The sequence below is a fragment of the Lissotriton vulgaris genome, chromosome 5 (genome assembly GCF_964263255.1).
Source record: "Lissotriton vulgaris chromosome 5, aLisVul1.2, whole genome shotgun sequence".
NCBI lineage: Eukaryota > Metazoa > Chordata > Amphibia > Caudata > Salamandridae > Lissotriton > Lissotriton vulgaris.
Genome location: NC_141693.1, coordinates 1,814,210,583 through 1,814,229,841, shown reverse-complemented (window position 1 = coordinate 1,814,229,841; position 19,259 = coordinate 1,814,210,583). Strand labels below are relative to the sequence as shown.

General features: G+C 41.3%; 7 non-coding genes across 7 annotated transcripts; all 7 read right to left on the bottom strand.

The window, feature by feature from the left end:
• Positions 1–1,468: 1,468 nt before the first annotated feature.
• TRNASTOP-UCA (transfer RNA opal suppressor (anticodon UCA)) lies at positions 1,469–1,555 on the bottom strand. The gene has a single exon. It is a non-coding gene; the product is annotated as a tRNA-Sec (tRNA).
• Positions 1,556–3,661: 2,106 nt separating this feature from the next.
• On the bottom strand, positions 3,662–3,748 carry TRNASTOP-UCA (transfer RNA opal suppressor (anticodon UCA)). Its single transcript has one exon. It is a non-coding gene; the product is annotated as a tRNA-Sec (tRNA).
• A 2,106-nt stretch (positions 3,749–5,854) lies between these two features.
• On the bottom strand, positions 5,855–5,940 carry TRNASTOP-UCA (transfer RNA opal suppressor (anticodon UCA)). Its single transcript has one exon. It is a non-coding gene; the product is annotated as a tRNA-Sec (tRNA).
• A 3,029-nt stretch (positions 5,941–8,969) lies between these two features.
• Positions 8,970–9,055, bottom strand: TRNASTOP-UCA (transfer RNA opal suppressor (anticodon UCA)). Its single transcript has one exon. It is a non-coding gene; the product is annotated as a tRNA-Sec (tRNA).
• A 2,035-nt stretch (positions 9,056–11,090) lies between these two features.
• On the bottom strand, positions 11,091–11,177 carry TRNASTOP-UCA (transfer RNA opal suppressor (anticodon UCA)). Its single transcript has one exon. It is a non-coding gene; the product is annotated as a tRNA-Sec (tRNA).
• A 4,266-nt stretch (positions 11,178–15,443) lies between these two features.
• Positions 15,444–15,530, bottom strand: TRNASTOP-UCA (transfer RNA opal suppressor (anticodon UCA)). Its single transcript has one exon. It is a non-coding gene; the product is annotated as a tRNA-Sec (tRNA).
• A 1,896-nt stretch (positions 15,531–17,426) lies between these two features.
• On the bottom strand, positions 17,427–17,513 carry TRNASTOP-UCA (transfer RNA opal suppressor (anticodon UCA)). The gene has a single exon. It is a non-coding gene; the product is annotated as a tRNA-Sec (tRNA).
• Positions 17,514–19,259: the final 1,746 nt, after the last annotated feature.

Here is a 19,259-nt window from a genome sequence, read left to right as displayed (position 1 = left end):
ACCACAACATAACTCATGGAAAGCTGAAGACACCAGAGCATGGCTCGTGTAAAGGAAAGTCCAAGACAACAAAACATGACTCGGGTAAAGGATACACCATGACTTGTGATAAGGAAAGTCCAAGACAACACAACATGAATGCTGTAAAGGAAAGACCAAGACACCATAACATGACTTGTGTAAAGGATAGTTCAAGAAAACTCAACATGACTTGTGTAAAGGAAAGCCAAGACACCACAACATGACTTGTGTAAAGGAAAGTCAAGACACCACAGCATGACTCGGGTAAAGGAAAGCCAAGACACCACATCATGACTCATGAAAAGGCAAGCCAAGACACCACAACATGACTTGTGTAAAGAAAGCCATGGCACCACAACATGACTCGTGTAAAGGAAAGCCGAAGACACCACAACATGACTTGTGTAAAGGAAAGCCAAGACACCACAACATGACTCATGGAAAGGAAAAACCAAGACACCACAACATGACTCATGGAAAGGAAAGTCCAAGACACCTCAAAACGACTTGTGAAAAGAAAAGCCCAAGACACTTTAACATAAATTGTGTGGCAGTTTTTTCCCCTTTGCCGGGAAATGGGTAGACATATACTGGGGGAGACATAAAACACTCTATTAGTCAGGTTATGCTGCAACATGTTTTTTGCTCTGCTGGATCACTCCAGATGAGAGGACGATGTAAGGAGTTCAGACTTTTGTTGTACAAAAGGTCTTTTTAATCCTAGTTTCCAAATGTGATGGAATGGTATAATCCTGAGGATATCATTTTATGTCGTTGGGCCTCAGAGTCCATTATCTGGCCCTAAAAATGGGATCTCCTAGAGGCAAATTCAATTTGCAGGCTTCATTATACATATGTATTCATGTATTTCTTTATTCATTTGTCTAAATTGGGTGCACAGAAAGACTGTGAGACTCCAAGATCTGTGAGTAAAGTCTGCAACAAAGAGGTAAAGTGCCTACTCTGTGGACTGAAGATGGAATTCAGTGGTCCTTCCCCAGTACCGGGGGCATCTATGGGAGCAGATAGATGACCATTTACTTTGATATTGTTAAAGGTGATACCCTCATTCCATTAATGAACGTCACTGCCTTCATTTCATTAGTCTCGGACACTATCTCTTCCCAATCTCTCAGATTATTAATGTCAGATTCTCCAATCTACACTATGTTTAATGCATACCCTTCCTTTCATGACTTGCTGGGGTGCCCAGGTGAATCGCTCCTCAGAGCGCTGGCTACTATTTAACAAGTAATTCTCTCGGATACTCTTTGATCTTAAATGGTGACGTGGCCTTGAAAACAGAGAAGAAAACACGTGTCGGCTGGGCTGCTGAAAATGTAGTTACCAAATATTGTCTTCTACAAGTTGTGAACATAAACAGAATTGACAAAAAACATATGTATCAGTTACCATGTGAATGGGCAGCCCATCACAAATGCTGCCTCGCCCAGAAGGTGGAATTGAACCACTCTGTTGCTAGACAGCTACAGGTTTGAAGCCTGCACCCCAGACCACTGAGGTTCATCCGGGCAAAGAAACATTATAGCAAAACAGGTATATATATCACAAGAATACATACGCTTTTACATGTAGGGTGCGGGCCAAAATGTGTAATCCGCCTAGCTATCAATGTCCACTACTTATTGAAGTTCTGGGCTCAGCTCTATTTTTGATTTGTCTTTATTTTCATGCACTGATTTAGTCAAAAGTTCAGAATATGAACCTTTGATTATATGCAAAACAGAGAAAGGATTTCTGGGTAAACGAGACTTGCTGCCACCCTTTCTTATAATGTGGACAAAGTTCAGATAAATCATTGCTAATGTCAGCGTTAACAACAATAGAATAGGAAAGGCCGTGCTGATTTGAGTTTACAGAACACAGAAGAAACAGACATTATTAAAGCCTTACTCTGTTCTCTCACTCTCTCTGACTCCTTGAACGGATAGTGCAAAACACCAAAACATGACTTGTGTAAAGGAAAGCCAAAACACCACAACATGCCTTGTGTAAAGGAAAGCCAAAACACCACAACATGAATTGCGTAAAAGAAAGCCAAGACACCACAACATGAATTGTGTAAAAGGAAGATCAAGACATCACAACATGACTCATGTCAAGGAAAGCCAAGACACCACAACATGAATTGTGTAAAGGAAAGTCCAAGATACCACAACATAACTCATGGAAAGCTGAAGACACCACAGCATGGCGCGTGTAAAGGAAAGTCCAAGACAACAAAACATGACTCGGGTAAAGGATACACCATGACTTGTGATAAGGAAAGTCCAAGACAACACAACATGAATGCTGTAAAGGAAAGACCAAGACACCATAACATGACTTGTGTAAAGTATAGTTCAAGAAAACTCAACATGACTTGTGTAAAGGAAAGCCAAGACACCACAACATGACTTGTGTAAAGGAAAGTCAAGACACCACAACATGACTCGGGTAAAGGAAAGCCAAGACACCACATCATGACTCATGAAAAGGCAAGCCAAGACACCACAACATGACTTGTGTAAAGAAAGCCATGGCACCACAACATGACTCGTGTAAAGGAAAGCCGAAGACACCACAACATGACTTGTGTAAAGGAAAGCCAAGACACCACAACATGACTCATGGAAAGGAAAAACCAAGACACCACAACATGACTCATGGAAAGGAAAGTCCAAGACACCTCAAAATGACTTGTGGAAAGAAAAGCCCAAGACACTTTAACATAAATTGTGTGTCAGTTTTTTCCCCTTTGCCGGGAAATGGGTAGACATATACTGGGGGAGACTTAAAACACTCTATTAGTCAGGTTATGCTGCAACATGTTTTTTGCTCTGCTGGATCACTCCAGATGAGAGGACGAGGTAAGGAGTTCAGATTTTTGTTGTACAAAAGGTCTTTTTAATCCTAGTTTCCAAATGTGATGGAATGGTATAATCCTGAGGATATCATTTTATGTCGTTGGGCCTCAGAGTCCATTATCTGGCCCTAAAAATGGGATAGCCTAGAGGCAAATTAATTTTGCAGGCTTCATTATACATATGTATTCATGTATTTATTTATTCATTTGTTTAAATTGGGTGCACAGAAAGACTGTGAGACTCCAAGATCTGTGAGTAAAGTCTGCAACAAAGAGGTAAAGTGCCTACTCTGTGGACTGGGGATGGGATTCAGTGGTCCTTCCCCAGTACCGGGGGCATCTATGGGAGCAGATAGATGACCATTTACTTTGATATTGTTAAAGGTGATACCCTCATTCCATTAATGAACGCCACTGCCTTCATTTCATTAGTATCGGACACTATCTCTTCCCAATCTCTCAGATTATTAATGTCAGATTCTCCAATCTACACTATGTTTAATGCATACCCTTCCTTTCATGACTTGCTGGGGTGCCCAGGTGAATCGCTCCTCAGAGCGCTGGCTACTATTTAACAAGTAATTCTCTCGGATACTCTTTGATCTTAAATGGTGACGTGGCCTTGAAAACAGAGAAGAAAACACGTGTCGGCTGGGCTGCTGAAAATGTAGTTACCAAATACTGTCTTCTACAAGTTGTGAACATAAACAGAATTGACAAAAAACATATGTATCAGTTACCCTGGGAATGGGCAGCCCATCACAAATGCTGCCTCGCCCAGAAGGTGGAATTGAACCACTCTGTCGCTAGACAGCTACAGGTTTGAAGCCTGCACCCCAGACCACTGAGGTTCATCCGGGCAAAGAAACATTATAGCAAAACAGGTATATATATCACAAGAATACATACGCTTTTACATGTAGGGTGCGGGCCAAAATGTGTAATCCGCCTAGCTATCAATGTCCACTACTTATTGAAGTTCTGGGCTCAGCTCTATTTTTGATTTGTCTTTATTTTCATGCACTGATTTAGTCAAAAGTTCAGAATATGAACCTTTGATTATATGCAAAACAGAGAAAGGATTTCTGGGTAAACGAGACTTGCTGCCACCCTTTCTTATAATGTGGACAAAGTTCAGATAAATCATTGCTAATGTCAGCGTTAACAACAATAGAATAGGAAAGGCCGTGCTGATTTGAGTTTACAGAACACAGAAGAAACAGACATTATTAAAGCCTTACTCTGTTCTCTCACTCTCTCTGACTCCTTGAACGGATAGAGCAAAACACCAAAACATGACTTGTGTAAAGGAAAGCCAAAACACCACAACATGACTTGTGTAAAGGAAAGCCAAAACACCACAACATGAATTGCGTAAAAGAAAGCCAAGACACCACAACATGAATTGTGTAAAAGGAAGATCAAGACATCACAACATGACTCATGTCAAGGAAAGCCAAGACACCACTACATGAATTGTGTAAAGGAAAGTCCAAGATACCACAACATAACTCATGGAAAGCTGAAGACACCACAGCATGGCGCGTGTAACGGAAAGTCCAAGACAACAAAACATGACTCGGGTAAAGGATAAACCATGACTTGTGATAAGGAAAGTCCGAGACAACACAACATGAATGCTGTAAAGGAACGACCAAGACACCATAACATGACTTGTGTAAAGGATAGTTCAAGAAAACTCAACATGACTTGTGTAAAGGAAAGCCAAGACACCACAACATGACTTGTGTAAAGGAAAGTCAAGACACCACAGCATGACTCGGGTAAAGGAAAGCCAAGACACCACATCATGACTCATGAAAAGGCAAGCCAAGACACCACAACATGACTTGTGTAAAGAAAGCCATGGCACCACAACATGACTCGTGTAAAGGTAAGCCGAAGACACCACAACATGACTTGTGTAAAGGAAAGCCGAGACACCACAACATGACTCATGGAAAGGAAAAACAAAGACACCACAACATGACTCATGGAAAGGAAAGTCCAAGACACCTCAAAACGACTTGTGGAAAGAAAAGCCCAATACACTTTAACATAAATTGTGTGGCAGTTTTTTCCCCTTTGCCGGGAAATGGGTAGACATATACTGGGGGAGACATAAAACACTCTATTAGTCAGGTTATGCTGCAACATTTTTTTTGCTCTGCTGGATCACTCCAGATGAGAGGACGAGGTAAGGAGTTCAGATTTTTGTTGTATAAAAGGTCTTTTTAATCCTAGTTTCCAAATGTGATGGAATGGTATAATCCTGAGGATATCATTTTATGTCGTTGGGCTTCAGAGTCCATTATCTGGCCCTAAAAATGGGATAGCCTAGAGGCAAATTCATTTTGCAGGCTTCATTATACATATGTATTCATGTATTTATTTATTCATTTGTTTAAATTGGGTGCACAGAAAGACTGTGAGACTCCAAGATCTGTGAGTAAAGTCTGCAACAAAGAGGTAAAGTGCCTACTCTTTGGACTGAGGATGGGATTCAGTGGTCCTTCCCCAGTACCGTGGGCATCTATGGGAGCAGATAGTTGACCATTTACTTTGATATTGTCAAAGGTGATACCCTAATTCCATTAATGAACGTCACTGCCTTCATTTCATTAGTATTGGACACTATCTCTTTCCAATCTCTCAGATTATTAATGTCAGATTCTCCAATCTACACTGTGTTTAATGCATACCCTTCCTTTCATGACTTGCTGGGGTGCCCAGGTGAATCGCTCCTCAGAGCGCTGGCTACTATTTAACAAGTAATTCTCTCGGATACTCTTTGATCTTAAATGGTGACGTGGCCTTGAAAACAGAGAAGAAAACACGTGTCGGCTGGGCTGCTGAAAATGTAGTTACCAAATATTGTCTTCTACAAGTTGTGAACATAAACAGAATTGACAAAAAACACATGTATCAGTTACCCTGACAATGGGCAGCCCATCACAAATGCTGCCTCGTCCAGAAGGTGGAATTGAACCACTCTGTCGCTAGACTGCACAGGTTTGAAGCCTGCACCCCAGACCACTGAGGTTCATCCGGGCAAAGAAACATTATAGCAAAACAGGTATATATTAGGCATGGGCGGAAAATCCGTTCCGCTCGCGGATTTTGCGGATTTTCGGGAAATCCGCAATCCGCGAGATTTGCGAATTTCCTGAAAAATCCGCAAATCCGCGAGCAGCGGATTTTGCTCGCACTGCTCGCACTGTTCGCGTGAGTTCGCGCCCCGCGAATAAGTGCGAAATTGCAGAAATACGATCTAAGCAAAACTGAAAGTAACTACTTACCAGGTTCAAAAGTTCAGGCACATCATTAGTAGCCATTTCCTGTAGTGCTTCCTGAGGGGCCCCTCCAGAGTTCAGTTGCCAGTTGCAACTATTATGTGACCCTGCTCTGAACCTCAGAATAGTTACACATATGCCACAAAGGTCCTGAATTACAGCTAAGGGAGACAAGCAGGAGCCAGGCTGGAAGTTAAAATCCATTAATCAGCCCCTAATTCATTATTGTCAGTTGGGGCAGGGCAGGTGTTGTAACTAATTTTGCAACAATGAAAGCACTTAGCAAGTGCAAAAGATCACTAATCAGGGCGCACTAAGGAAGCAGGTGCCAGCTAAAAAAATATTCTGTGACACATTAATCAGCCCCAAATTAATTCAGGTCACTTGAGGCAGGGAAGGTGTGCTTTGCTTTGCCAAAAATAATGTACACTGGACAACCAGAGGGTGTGGTGATGAAACAGAGGGTGGCATGGGTGGGCCAGAGGGTGGCATGAGTAGTCAGAGAGTGGCAGTGGTGACAGAGAGTGGCAGTGATGAAGAAGAGTGTCCCAAACAGGTTGGACACGTAGAAACAACAAGTTCGCAAAACTTGCGACCCGACAGGTAAGTTCGCAAATTGCGAAATTGTAAAAACCCTCGCGAACTGGCAGAAACACGGGCGAACACAAAAAAAAAAAAAAATCCGCAAATTCGCGGGAATTCGCGGATTTTGCGGATTGCGAGTTTGCAAATCCGCAAATTCGCGGATTGCCAATCCGCAAAATCCGCTCATGCCTAGTATATATATCACAAGAATACATACGCTTTTACATGCAGGGTGCGGGCCAAAATGTGTAATCCGCCTAGCTATCAATGTCCGCTACTTATTGAAGTTCTGGGCTCAGCTCTATTTTTGATTTGTCTTTATTTTCATGCACTGATTTAGTCAAAAGTTCAGAATATGAACCTTTGATTATATGCAAAACAGAGAAAGGATTTCTGGGTAAACGAGACTTGCTGCCACCCTTTCTTATAATGTGGAAAAAGTTCAGATAAATCATTGCTAATGTCAGCGTTAACAACAATAGAATAGGAAAGGCCGTGCTGATTTGAGTTTACAGAACACAGAAGAAACAGACATTATTAAAGCCTTACTCTGTTCTCTCACTCTCTCTGACTCCTTGAACGGATAGAGCAAAACACCAAAACATGACTTGTGTAAAGGAAAGCCAAAACACCACAACATGACTTGTGTAAAGGAAAGCCAAAACACCACAACATGAATTGCGTCAAGGAAAGCCAAGACACCACAACATGAATTGTGTAAAGGAAAGTCCAAGATACCACAACATAACTCATGGAAAGCTGAAGACACCAGAGCATGGCTCGTGTAAAGGAAAGTCCAAGACAACAAAACATGACTCGGGTAAAGGATACACCATGACTTGTGATAAGGAAAGTCCAAGACAACACAACATGAATGCTGTAAAGGAACGACCAAGACACCATAACATGACTTGTGTAAAGGATAGTTCAAGAAAACTCAACATGACTTGTGTAAAGGAAAGCCAAGACACCACAACATGACTTGTGTAAAGGAAAGTCAAGACACCACAGCATGACTCGGGTAAAGGAAAGCCAAGACACCACATCATGACTCATGAAAAGGCAAGCCAAGACACCACAACATGACTTGTGTAAAGAAAGCCATGGCACCACAACATGACTCGTGTAAAGGTAAGCCGAAGACACCACAACATGACTTGTGTAAAGGAAAGCCGAGACACCACAACATGACTCATGGAAAGGAAAAACCAAGACACCACAACATGACTCATGGAAAGGAAAGTCCAAGACACCTCAAAACGACTTGTGGAAAGAAAAGCCCAATACACTTTAACATAAATTGTGTGGCAGTTTTTTCCCCTTTGCCGGGAAATGGGTAGACATATACTGGGGGAGACATAAAACACTCTATTAGTCAGGTTATGCTGCAACATTTTTTTTGCTCTGCTGGATCACTCCAGATGAGAGGACGAGGTAAGGAGTTCAGATTTTTGTTGTATAAAAGGTCTTTTTAATCCTAGTTTCCAAATGTGATGGAATGGTATAATCCTGAGGATATCATTTTATGTCGTTGGGCTTCAGAGTCCATTATCTGGCCCTAAAAATGGGATAGCCTAGAGGCAAATTCATTTTGCAGGCTTCATTATACATATGTATTCATGTATTTATTTATTCATTTGTTTAAATTGGGTGCACAGAAAGACTGTGAGACTCCAAGATCTGTGAGTAAAGTCTGCAACAAAGAGGTAAAGTGCCTACTCTGTGGACTGGGGATGGGATTCAGTGGTCCTTCCCCAGTACCGTGGGCATCTATGGGAGCAGATAGTTGACCATTTACTTTGATATTGTCAAAGGTGATACCCTCATTCCATTAATGAACGTCACTGCCTTCATTTCATTAGTATTGGACACTATCTCTTTCCAATCTCTCAGATTATTAATGTCAGATTCTCCAATCTACACTGTGTTTAATGCATACCCTTCCTTTCATGACTTGCTGGGGTGCCCAGGTGAATCGCTCCTCAGAGCGCTGGCTACTATTTAACAAGTAATTCTCTCGGATACTCTTTGATCTTAAATGGTGACGTGGCCTTGAAAACAGAGAAGAAAACACGTGTCGGCTGGGCTGCTGAAAATGTAGTTACCAAATATTGTCTTTTACAAGTTGTGAACATAAACAGAATTGACAAAAAACACATGTATAAGTTACCCTGACAATGGGCAGCCCATCACAAATGCTGCCTCGTCCAGAAGGTGGAATTGAACCACTCTGTCGCTAGACTGCACAGGTTTGAAGCCTGCACCCCAGACCACTGAGGTTCATCCGGGCAAAGAAACATTATAGCAAAACAGGTATATATATCACAAGAATACATACGCTTTTACATGCAGGGTGCGGGCCAAAATGTGTAATCCGCCTAGCTATCAATGTCCGCTACTTATTGAAGTTCTGGGCTCAGCTCTATTTTTGATTTGTCTTTATTTTCATGCACTGATTTAGTCAAAAGTTCAGAATATGAACCTTTGATTATATGCAAAACAGAGAAAGGATTTCTGGGTAAACGAGACTTGCTGCCACCCTTTCTTATAATGTGGAAAAAGTTCAGATAAATCATTGCTAATGTCAGCGTTAACAACAATAGAATAGGAAAGGCCGTGCTGATTTGAGTTTACAGAACACAGAAGAAACAGACATTATTAAAGCCTTACTCTGTTCTCTCACTCTCTCTGACTCCTTGAACGGATAGAGCAAACCACCAAAACATGACTTGTGTAAAGGAAAGCCAAAACACCACAACATGACTTGTGTAAAGGAAAGCCAAAACACCACAACATGAATTGCGTCAAGGAAAGCCAAGACACCACAACATGAATTGTGTAAAGGAAAGTCCAAGATACCACAACATAACTCATGGAAAGCTGAAGACACCAGAGCATGGCTCGTGTAAAGGAAAGTCCAAGACAACAAAACATGACTCGGGTAAAGGATACACCATGACTTGTGATAAGGAAAGTCCAAGACAACACAACATGAATGCTGTAAAGGAAAGACCAAGACACCATAACATGACCTGTGTAAAGGATAGTTCAAGAAAACTCAACATGACTTGTGTAAAGGAAAGCCAAGACACCACAACATGACTTGTGTAAAGGAAAGTCAAGACACCACAGCATGACTCGGGTAAAGGAAAGCCAAGACACCACATCATGACTCATGAAAAGGCAAGCCAAGACACCACAACATGACTTGTGTAAAGAAAGCCATGGCACCACAACATGACTCGTGTAAAGGAAAGCCGAAGACACCACAACATGACTTGTGTAAAGGAAAGCCAAGACACCACAACATGACTCATGGAAAGGAAAAACCAAGACACCACAACATGACTCATGGAAAGGAAAGTCCAGGACACCTCAAAACGACTTGTGAAAAGAAAAGCCCAAGACACTTTAACATAAATTGTGTGGCAGTTTTTTCCCCTTTGCCGGGAAATGAGTAGACATATACTGGGGGAGACATAAAACACTCTATTAGTCAGGTTATGCTGCAACATGTTTTTTGCTCTGCTGGATCACTCCAGATGAGAGGACGAGGTAAGGAGTTCAGATTTTTGTTGTACAAAAGGTCTTTTTAATCCTAGTTTCCAAATGTGATGGAATGGTATAATCCTGAGGATATCATTTTATGTCGTTGGGCCTCAGAGTCCATTATCTGGCCCTAAAAATGGGATCTCCTAGAGGCAAATTCATTTTGCAGGCTTCATTATACATATGTATTCATGTATTTATTTATTCATTTGTCTAAATTGGGTGCACAGAAAGACTGTGAGACTCCAAGATCTGTGAGTAAAGTCTGCAACAAAGAGGTAAAGTGCCTACTCTGTGGACTGAGGATGGAATTCAGTGGTCCTTCCCCAGTACCGGGGGCATCTATGGGAGCAGATAGATGACCATTTACTTTGATATTGTTAAAGGTGATACCCTCATTCCATTAATGAACGTCACTGCCTTCATTTCATTAGTCTCGGACACTATCTCTTCCCAATCTCTCAGATTATTAATGTCAGATTCTCCAATCTACACTATGTTTAATGCATACCCTTCCTTTCATGACTTGCTGGGGTGCCCAGGTGAATCGCTCCTCAGAGCGCTGGCTACTATTTAACAAGTAATTCTCTCGGATACTCTTTGATCTTAAATGGTGACGTGGCCTTGAAAACAGAGAAGAAAACACGTGTCGGCTGGGCTGCTGAAAATGTAGTTACCAAATATTGTCTTCTACAAGTTGTGAACATAAACAGAATTGACAAAAAACACATGTATCAGTTACCATGTGAATGGGCAGCCCATCACAAATGCTGCCTCGCCCAGAAGGTGGAATTGAACCACTCTGTCGCTAGACAGCTACAGGTTTGAAGCCTGCACCCCAGACCACTGAGGTTCATCTGGGCAAAGAAACATTATAGCAAAACAGGTATATATATCACAAGAATACATACGCTTTTACATGTAGGGTGCGGGCCAAAATGTGTAATCCGCCTAGCTATCAATGTCCACTACTTATTGAAGTTCTGGGCTCAGCTCTATTTTTGATTTGTCTTTATTTTCATGCACTGATTTAGTCAAAAGTTCAGAATATGAACCTTTGATTATATGCAAAACAGAGAAAGGATTTCTGGGTAAACGAGACTTGCTGCCACCCTTTCTTATAATGTGGACAAAGTTCAGATAAATCATTGCTAATGTCAGCGTTAACAACAATAGAATAGGAAAGGCCGTGCTGATTTGAGTTTACAGAACACAGAAGAAACAGACATTATTAAAGCCTTACTATGTTCTCTCACTCTCTCTGACTCCTTGAACGGATAGAGCAAAACACCAAAACATGACTTGTGTAAAGGAAAGCCAAAACACCACAACATGCCTTGTGTAAAGGAAAGCCAAAACACCACAACATGAATTGCGTAAAAGAAAGCCAAGACACCACAACATGAATTGTGTAAAAGGAAGATCAAGACATCACAACATGACTCATGTCAAGGAAAGCCAAGACACCACAACATGAATTGTGTAAAGGAAAGTCCAAGATACCACAACATAACTCATGGAAAGCTGAAGACACCACAGCATGGCGCGTGTAAAGGAAAGTCCAAGACAACAAAACATGACTCGGGTAAAGGATACACCATGACTTGTGATAAGGAAAGTCCAAGACAACACAACATGAATGCTGTAAAGGAAAGACCAAGACACCATAACATGACTTGTGTAAAGTATAGTTCAAGAAAACTCAACATGACTTGTGTAAAGGAAAGCCAAGACACCACAACATGACTTGTGTAAAGGAAAGTCAAGACACCACAACATGACTCGGGTAAAGGAAAGCCAAGACACCACATCATGACTCATGAAAAGGCAAGCCAAGACACCACAACATGACTTGTGTAAAGAAAGCCATGGCACCACAACATGACTCGTGTAAAGGAAAGCCGAAGACACCACAACATGACTTGTGTAAAGGAAAGCCAAGACACCACAACATGACTCATGGAAAGGAAAAACCAAGACACCACAACATGACTCATGGAAAGGAAAGTCCAAGACACCTCAAAATGACTTGTGGAAAGAAAAGCCCAAGACACTTTAACATAAATTGTGTGTCAGTTTTTTCCCCTTTGCCGGGAAATGGGTAGACATATACTGGGGGAGACTTAAAACACTCTATTAGTCAGGTTATGCTGCAACATGTTTTTTGCTCTGCTGGATCACTCCAGATGAGAGGACGAGGTAAGGAGTTCAGATTTTTGTTGTACAAAAGGTCTTTTTAATCCTAGTTTCCAAATGTGATGGAATGGTATAATCCTGAGGATATCATTTTATGTCGTTGGGCCTCAGAGTCCATTATCTGGCCCTAAAAATGGGATAGCCTAGAGGCAAATTAATTTTGCAGGCTTCATTATACATATGTATTCATGTATTTATTTATTCATTTGTTTAAATTGGGTGCACAGAAAGACTGTGAGACTCCAAGATCTGTGAGTAAAGTCTGCAACAAAGAGGTAAAGTGCCTACTCTGTGGACTGGGGATGGGATTCAGTGGTCCTTCCCCAGTACCGGGGGCATCTATGGGAGCAGATAGATGACCATTTACTTTGATATTGTTAAAGGTGATACCCTCATTCCATTAATGAACGTCACTGCCTTCATTTCATTAGTATCGGACACTATCTCTTTCCAATCTCTCAGATTATTAATGTCAGATTCTCCAATCTACACTGTGTTTAATGCATACCCTTCCTTTCACGACTTGCTGGGGTGCCCAGGTGAATCGCTCCTCAGAGCGCTGGCTACTATTTAACAAGTAATTCTCTCGGATACTCTTTGATCTTAAATGGTGATGTGGCCTTGAAAACAGAGAAGAAAACACGTGTCGGCTGGGCTGCTGAAAATGTAGTTACCAAATACTGTCTTCTACAAGTTGTGAACATAAACAGAATTGACAAAAAACACATGTATCAGTTACCCTGACAATGGGCAGCCCATCACAAATGCTGCCTCGTCCAGAAGGTGGAATTGAACCACTCTGTCGCTAGACTGCTACAGGTTTGAAGCCTGCACCCCAGACCACTGAGGTTCATCCGGGAAAAGAAACATTATAGCAAAACAGGTATATATATCACAAGAATACATACGCTTTTACATGCAGGGTGCGGTCCAAAATATGTAATCCGCCTAGCTATCAATGTCCACTATTTATTGAAGTTCTGGGCTCAGCTCTATTTTTAATTTGTCTTTATTTTCATGCACTGATTTAGTCAAAAGTTCAGAATATTAAACTTTGATTTTATGCAAAACAGAGACAGGATTTCTGGGTAAACGAGACTTGCTGCCAGCCTTTCTTATAATGTGGACAAAGTTCAGATAAATCATTGCTAATGTCAGCGTTAACAACAATAGAAGAGGAAAGGCCGTGCCTATTTAGAGTTTACAGAACACGGAAGAAACAGACATTTTTAAAGCCTTACTCTGTACTCTCACTCTCTCTGACTCCTTGAACGGAAAGAGCAAAACACCAAAACATGACTTGTGTAAAGGAAAGCCAAAACACCACAACATGACTTGTTTAAAGGAAAGCTAAAATACCACAACATGAATTGCGTAAAAGAAAGCCAAGACACCACAACATGAATTGTGTCAAAGGAAAATCAAGACAAACCAACAATGACTCATGTCAAGGAAAGCCAAGACACCACAACATGAATTGTGTAAAGGAAAGTCCAAGATACCACAACATAACTCATGGAAAGCTGAAGACACCACAGCATGGCTCGTGTAAAGGAAAGTCCAAAACAACAAAACATGACTCGGGTAAAGGAAACACCATGACTTGTGATAAGGAAAGTCCAAGACAACACAACATGAATGCTGTAAAGGAAAGACCAAGACACCATAACATGACTTGTGTAAAGGATAGTTCAAGAAAACACAACATGGCTTGTGTGAAGGAAAGCCAAGACACCACAACATGACTTGTGTACAGGAAAGTCAAGACACCACAACATGACTTGTGTAAAGGAAAGCCAAGACACCACATCATGACTCATGAAAAGTCAAGCCAAGACACCACAACATGACTTGTGTAAAGGAAAGCCATGGTAACACAACATGACTCGTGTAAAGGAAAGCCAAGACACCACAACATGACTCATGGAAAGGAAAAACCAAGACACCACAACATGACTCAATGAAAAGGAAAGTCCAAGACACCTCAAAACGACTTGTGGAAACAAAAGCCCAAGACACTTTAACATAAATTGTGTGGCAGTTTTTTCCCCTTTGCCGGGAAATGGGTAGGCATATACTGGGGGAGACTTAAAACACTCTATTATTCAGGTTATGCTGCAACATGTTTCTTGCTCTGCTGGATCACTCCAGATGAGAGGACGAGGTAAGGAGGTTAGATTTTTGTTGTACAAAAGGTCTTTTTAATCCTAGTTTCCAAATGTGATGGAATGGTATAATCCTGAGGATATCATTTTATGTCGTTGGGCCTCAGAGTCCATTATCTGGCCCTAAAAATGGGATATCCTAGAGGCAAATCCATTTTGCAGGCTTCATTATACATATGTATTCATGTATTTATTTATTCATTTGTTTATATTGGGTGCACAGAAAGACTGTGAGACTCCAAGATCTGTGAGTAAAGTCTGCAACAAAGAGGTAAAGTGCCTACTCCGTGGACTGAGGATGGGATTCAGTGGTCCTTCCCCAGTTCCGGGGGCATCTATGGGAGCAGATAGATGACCATTTACTTTGATATTGTCAAAGGTGATACCCTCATTCCATCAATGAACGTCACTGCCTTCATTTCATTAGTATCAGACACTATCTCTTCCCGATCTCACAGATTATTAATGTCAGATTCTCCAATCTACACTGTGTTTAATGCATACCCTTCCTTTCATGACTTGCTGGGGTGCCCAGGTGAATCGCTCCTCAGAGCGCTGGCTACTATTTAACAAGTAATTTCTCGGATACTCTTTGATCTTAAATGGTGACGTGGCCTTGAAAACAGAGAAGAAAACACGTGTCGGCTGGGCTGCTGAAAATGTAGTTACCAAATATTGTCTTCTACAAGTTGTGAACATAAACAGAATTGACAAAAAACATATGTATCAGTTACCCTGACAATGGGCAGCCCATCACAAATGCTGCCTTGCCCAGAAGGTGGAATTGAACCACTCTGTCGCTAGACAGCTACAGGTTTGAAGCCTGCACCCCAGACCACTGAGGTTCATCCGGGCAAAGAAACATTATAGCAAAACAGGTATATATATCACAAGAATACATATGCTTTTACAGGTAGGGTGCGGGCCAAAATGTGTAATCCGCCTAGCTATCAATGTCCACTATTTATTGAGGGTTCTGGGCTCAGCTCTATTTTTGATTTGTCTTTATTTTCATGCACTGATTTAGTCAAAAGTTCAGAATATGAACATTTGATTGTATGCAAAACAGAGACAGGATTTCTGGGTAAACGAGCCTTGCTGCCACCCTTTCTTATAATGTGGACAAAGTTCAGATAAATCATTGCTAATGTCAGCGTTAACAACAATAGAATAGGAAAGGCCGTGCTGATTTGAGTTTACAGAACACAGAAGAAACAGACATTATTAAAGCCTTACTCTGTTCTCTCACTCTCTCTGACTCCTTGAAGGGAAAGAGCAAGACACCAAAACATGACTTGTGTAAAGGAAAGCCAAGACACCACAACATGACTTGTGTAAAGAAAAGCCAAAACACCACAACATGAATTGCGTAAAAGAAAGCCAAGACACCACAACATGAATTGTGTAAAAGGAAGATCAAGACAACACAACATGACTCATGTCAAGGAAAGCCAAGACATCACAACATGAATTGTGTAAAGGAAAGTCCAAGATACCACAACATAACTCATGGAAAGCTGAAGGCACCACAGCATGGCTCGTGTAAAGGAAAGTCCAAGACAACAAAACATGACTCGGGTAAAGGAAACACCATGACTTGTGATAAGGAAAGTCCAAGGCAACACAACATGAATGCTGTAAAGGAAAGACCAAGACGCCATAACATGACTTGTGTAAAGGATAGTTCAAGAAAACACAACATGACTTGTGTAAAGGAAAGCCAAGACACCACAACATGACTCATGGAAAGGAAAAACCAAGACACCACAACATGACTCATGGAAAGGAAAGTTCAAGACACCTCAAAACGACTTGTGGAAAGAAAAGCCCAAGACACCACAACATGAATTGTGTGGCTGTTTTTTCCCCTCTGCCGGGAAATGGGTAGACATACACTGGGGGAGACTTAAAACACTCTATGAATCAGGTTATGCTGCAACATGTTTTTTGCTCTGCTGGATCACTCCAGATGAGAGGACGAGGTAAGGAGGTTAGATTTTTGTTGTACAAAAGGTCTTTTTAATCCTAGTTTCCAAATGTGATGGAATGGTATAATCCTGAGGATATCGTTTTATGTCGTTGGGCCTCAGGGTCCGTTATCTGTCCCTAAAAATGGGATAACCTACAGGCAAATTCATTTGGCAGGCTTCATTATACATATGTATTCATGTATTTATTTATTCATTTGTTTATATTGGGTGCACAGAAAGACTGTTAGACTCCAAGATCTGTGAGTAAAGTCTGCAACAAAGAAGTAAAGTGCCTACTCCGTGGACTGAGGATGGGGTTCAATGGTCCTTCCCCAGTACTGGGGGCATCTATGGGAGCAGATAGATGACCATTTACTTTGATATTGTCAAAGGTGATACCCTCATTCCATTGATGAACGTCACTGCCTTCATTTCATTAGTATCGGACACTATCTCTTCCCAATCTCTCAGATTATTAATGTCAGATCCTCCAATCTACACTGTGTTTAATGCATACCCTTCCTTTCATGACTTGCTGGGGTGCCTAGGTGAATCGCTCCTCAGAGCGCTGGCTACTATTTAACAAGTAATTCTCTCGGATACTCTTTGATCTTAAATGGTGACGTGGCCTTGAAAACAGAGAAGAAAACACGTGTCGGCTGGGCTGCTGAAAATGTAGTTACCAAATATTGTCTTCTACAAGTTGTGAACATAAACAGAATTGACAAAAAAATATGTATCAGTTACCCTGTCAATGGGCAGCCCATACGAAAAGCTGCCTCGCCCAGAAGGTGGAATTGAACCACTCTGTCGCTAGACAGCTACAGGTTTGAAGCCTGTACCCCAGACCACTGAGGTTCATCCGGGCAAAGAAACATTATAGCAAAACAGGTATATATATCACAAGAATACATACTTTTTTACAGGTAGGGTGCGGGCCAAAATGTGTAATCCGCCTAGCTATCAATGTCCACTATTTATTGAAGTTCTGGGCTCAGCTCTATTTTTGATTTGTCTTTATTTTCATGCACTGATTTAGTCAAAAGTTCAGAATATGAACCTTTGATTGTATGCAAAACAGAGACAGGATTTCTGGGTAAACGAGACTTGCTGCCAGCCTTTCTTATAATGTTGACAAAGTTCAGATAAATCATTGCTACTGTCAGCGTTAACAACAATAGAAGGAGAAAGGCCGTGCTGATTTGAGTTTACAGAACACAGAAGAAACAGACATTATTAAAGCCTTACTCTGTTCTCTAACTCTCTCTGACTCCTTGAACGGAAAGAGCAAGACACCAAAACATGACTTGTGCAAAGGAAAGGCAAAACACCACAACACGACTTGTGTAAAGGAAAGCCAAAACACCACAACATGAATTGCCTAAAAGAAAGCCAAGACACCACAACATGAATTGTGTAAAAGGAAGATCAAGACAATACAACATGACTCATGTCAAGGAAAGCCAAGACACCACAACATGAATTGTGTAAAGGAAAGTCCAAGATACCACAACATAACTCATGGAAAGCTGAAGACACCACAGCATGGCTCGTGTAAAGGAAAGTCCAAGACAACAAAACATGACTTGGGTAAAGGAAACACCATGACTTGTGAATAGGAAAGTCAAAGACAACACAACATGAATGCTGTAAAGGAAAGATCCAGACACCATAACATGACTTGTGTAAAGGATAGTTCAAGAAAACACAACATGACTTGTGTAAAGGAAAGCCAAGACACCACAACATGACTTGTGTAAAGGAAAGTCAAGACACCACAACATGACTCGTGTAAAGGAAAGCCAAGACACCACAACGTGACTCATGAAAAGGCAAGCCAAGACACCGCAACATGACTTGTGTTAAGGTAAGCCATGGCACCACAACATAACTCATGGAAAGGAAAAACCAAGACACCACAACATGACTCATGGAAAGGAAAGTTCAAGACACCTCAAAACGACTTGTGGAAAGAAAAGCCCAAGACACCACAACATGAATTGTGTGGCTGTTTTTTCCCCTCTGCCGGGAAATGGGTAGACATATCCTGGGGGAGACTTAAAACACTCTATGAATCAGGTTATGCTGCAGCATGTTTTTTGCTCTGCTGGATCACTCCAGATGAGAGGACGAGGTAAGGAGGTTAGATTTTTGTTGTACAAAAGGTCTTTTTAATCCTAGTTTCCAAATGTGATGGAATGGTATAATCCTGAGGATATCGTTTTATTTCGTTGTGCCTCAGGGTCCATTATCTGGCCCTGAACATGGGATAGCCTAGAGGCAAATTCATTTTGCAGGCTTCATTATACATATGTATTCATGTATTTATTTATTCTTTGTTTATATTTGGTGCACCGAAAGACTGTGAGACTCCAAGATCTGTGAGCAAAGTCTGCAACAAAGAAGTAAAGTGCCTTCTCTGTGGACTGGGGATGGGATTCAGTGGTCCTTCCCCAGTACCGGGGGCATCTATGGGAGCAGATAGATGACCATTTACTTTGATGTTGTCAAAGGTGATACCCTCATTCCATTGATGAACGTCACTGCCTTCATTTCATTAGTATCGGACACTATCTCTTCCCAATCTCTCAGATTATTAATGTCAGATTCTCCA